Below are 3,659 nucleotides of genomic sequence, written 5' to 3'. Positions count from 1 at the left end.
GGGGTCCCGCTAGGGTGCCTGACAGCTGGTGGAGGGACTGAGGGCTGTTTCAGGCTGCCCATACCCCCTTCAGGGTGGGGGTCCACTGGGGTGCCTGGCCAGCCTGGGTGAGGGGCTGATGGCCGTTTTCAGGCTGGCCACAGCCGCGGGCTGGAAGCAAATATCTGGGATTTATTTAACTTCTATAATTGAAACTTTGTAGCCTTAAGTGGAGCTCAGGGCTGGACAGGGCAGGTGGGAAGCTTGGCTTCCTCCATTGTTGGGGGCAACCTAAGCCTCTTGCTCACTCCAGCTCCGTGGCTGCTACCATCTTTGTGACGGACTGATGGAGTGAGGGAGTGAGGGTGTGACGGTTAATTTGCATATTATTCTTTTCTTAGATAGGATTGGTTATTATAAGAAAGACAAGAAATAACAAGAGTTGGTGAGAATGTGAAGTAAAGGGAACCCTTGTGCACTGTTGGTGGGAATGTAAAAAGTGCATCCACTATGGAAAACCGTACGGAGGTTCCTCAAAAAATTAAAAATAGAACTACCATATGACCCAACAATTCTACTTGTGGATATTTACCCAAAGGAAACAAAATCACTATCTCAAAAAGATATCTGCAACCTCATGTTCACTACGGCATTACTTGTAATAGCCAAGACATGGAAACAAGCAACCAATGGATGAATAGATCAAGAAAATGTGGCGTACATGTTCAGTTAACATTATTCAGCCATAAAAAAAGGATATCCTGCCATTTGAGACAACATGGTTGGACTTGAGGGCATTATGCTAAGTGAGATAAGTCAGACAGAGAAAGATAAATATTGTGTGATTTCGTTTTTATGTCGAATCTGAAAAAACAAAACAAAAAAAGGAACTCAGAGAATAGATTGGTAGTTGCCAGAATCAGAGTGGGTGAAATGGGTGAAGGTCATCAAAAAGGACAAACTTCCAATTATAAAGTAAATAAGTCCTGGAGGTGTAAGGTATAGCATGATGGCATAGTTAAAATAAACATGTGGTAATCATTTTGCAATATATACACATATCAAATCATAATGGTGTGCACCTAAAACTATCTCAACACAAAATCAATTAATCTGTTACCTCAATTGATTTTGCGAAAAGCCTAGCTTTAGATAAAGTTCACTAATTCATTATAATAATATATACTGAGCTTTTATTAACAAGAACTATTCTGGGAATAAAATGATGAATAAAGAAGATGTCATTCTTATTCCAATAAGGGAAGCAAGAGGAGGAGAAAGATATAAAATCAGAAATTATACACACACACACACACACACACACACACACACACACGATTGAGCAACAGATTGAAATGAACTGCTTCCTTTGGTTCCATCAATCCATTCTATCTACATGGTCTGTTATCACCAAGAGAATGAAAATAAGTAATAACCTTTATGGTAGATTATGTTAATAGCCTAATTCCTGCACTTTGCAATTCCTCCAGTAAAAAGAAAGAGAATATTTCTCTTCTCCTTGACTTTGAATTTATCATGTGACATGCTTTGATCAATAGAAGACTAGTGGGTGTGATGTAACCCCACCCATTTATTTATTTTTTAATAACTCTTTATTGTTGAATTACATATGTCCCCCTTTTTTCTCCCACTGACCCCTCCAACCCGCCCTCAACCCCCATGCCCCAGGCCTTCATTGCCCTATTGTCTGTATCCATGGGTTATGAATTGACACCCCCCCCCTTTAAAACATTGATGTGCATATTGGTGATTGAGCTTGCTCTCTTACACTTCTACCACTGATAACAGGAATATGCGAGGCCTAACCCAGTGTCCTAGCAGGAGAAAGAGGGACATGTGAAGCAGAGTAGCCCCAGGCTGTTTCCCTAGATGAGCCCAGTCTAGATCTACTGACCTCCATTTGACCCACAAACATATGAGCTTAATAAATGCTTTTTGTGTTATGTCACAGAGATAGTGTGGCTGCTTGTTACACAACATTACTGTAGCAATAACTGACTGATACATGGAGTGAAATAAATGTAGTAGAATGTGCCTAGACATATAATTTAGGTGTTCCAATCTCAACAGTAAAAACTAAAACCCAATAATATAAATTGCATAAATGGAAGAACTAAGTGAAACATCAGTCCAGTTCTCATTACCAGACTTCTTATCCTGACCAAAGTGAAGTTCATGACTCAGCCCTAAGACCTTGCTAAAATTTACTATTTCCCAGACTGTCATACTGAACAGATCATGACAAACAGAAGCCAAGGAAAATAAATGAAATTCGTGTTTTACGGGGTCCCACATGCTGTGGTGTTTTCAAACCCACATGCATCCACCAAGAAGCACTTAGAATGTTTTATTCTGAAAACAAATCATAGCAAGAATAGAGTACAGAACAAAAATCAACTCAACAAGTCACCCCATATGTTTTTCATTTTCTTGTATTCTATAAAGGAAGTGAATGTGGCATAGTATACTTGGCTCCTAGCATAGAGACTTCCAGCTATTCTTTTTAATTTCATATTTACAGAGAGCTTGTGTTACCCTCTGTACTGCCTCTGAAATAGCAACAGAAGTAGAGGAAATAATCCACTGAGAAATAAATGTTGTATCTTTCCTAGTGTAATGGGTTTGGATCATGCTCCATTCCTAATACAAAGATGTTCTCTGTGTACACAGGTTAATGGGATCTGCCAGAGAGAAGATAATGTACCTCCATTACAGGGGGATGAGGCCTCTGACAAACCACTATTGCAATGTTGAAAGGAAACTCATTCAGACAGCCTTCTGTATTCTTTAAGTTAAAAGTAACTTTTAAAGGTATGTACACAGTATGGATGCCTACTTAACGTTAGCTATCTACCTCACATCCACCCTACACCCCTGGGAGGGTCAATGGGGGGAAAAAGAGGGACATCTATAATACTTTCAATAATAAAGATAAATTTCTAAAAATAAAGTTACCTATCTAAAAACAAAAAAGATAAATCTCTCTCAGTTTGGAATATATAAAAATATAAAAACATCACATGTATTATAATATATGCATATATGTGTATGTGTAAGAGTGTGTGTGTGTGTGTGTGTGATATATATATATATATATATATATATAAAAATTCCCATATATTTTATATGTGTTAAATGTGTTTACCCTAATATGACTATACATACAAACACAAGTCATGTATCCTCAATTGCATCTCTACCAGGATTCTATAGAATGAATATGACCGTACTCTTCACTTCAAATCTTTTGGAAGAAAGTTGTCTTTTCTTTTTTTCTTTTTTTTCATTGTCCTCAGAAATACAGAGTCTATCATTTATAAAAATTTAGTGCTGCTCATGGGTACAGTGAAGCCATTTGAAAGCATCTTCTGTGCATGTAAAAGAACAGACAAATGTACTCCGTCTCACATATCTTACACATCAAATCTACTACCTCTGTAATAAATTGAACAAGAAAGCTATGGTTCTGACAAACACAGAAAATCAGTCCATTGTTGAGACATTTTGATTATCAATGTGTAAATATCAATAGGTGGCAGAGTAATTTTAGAGAGGTTAGTCTTTGACATAATTATCTTGTAATGTTAAAATTCAAAGACTTTTAAATAAATAGTATTGCTATTTTCTTGTTATTCATGGTCCATTTAAAATTTGTCAAC

At 37.3% G+C, this 3,659-nt stretch overlaps 1 protein-coding gene across 4 annotated transcripts in view; it reads right to left on the bottom strand.

The window, feature by feature from the left end:
- COL25A1 (collagen type XXV alpha 1 chain) overlaps nucleotides 1-3,659 on the bottom strand; it is a 472,442-nt gene that overhangs the window by 363,692 nt on the left and 105,091 nt on the right. The gene's annotated exons all lie outside the window — the stretch shown is intronic.

This window comes from Myotis lucifugus, unplaced genomic scaffold, assembly GCF_000147115.1.
Source record: "Myotis lucifugus unplaced genomic scaffold, Myoluc2.0 scaffold_353, whole genome shotgun sequence".
Lineage (NCBI taxonomy): Eukaryota > Metazoa > Chordata > Mammalia > Chiroptera > Vespertilionidae > Myotis > Myotis lucifugus.
Note: the sequence above shows the minus strand (reverse complement) of the source record. Positions and strands in the feature narration are given on the sequence as shown.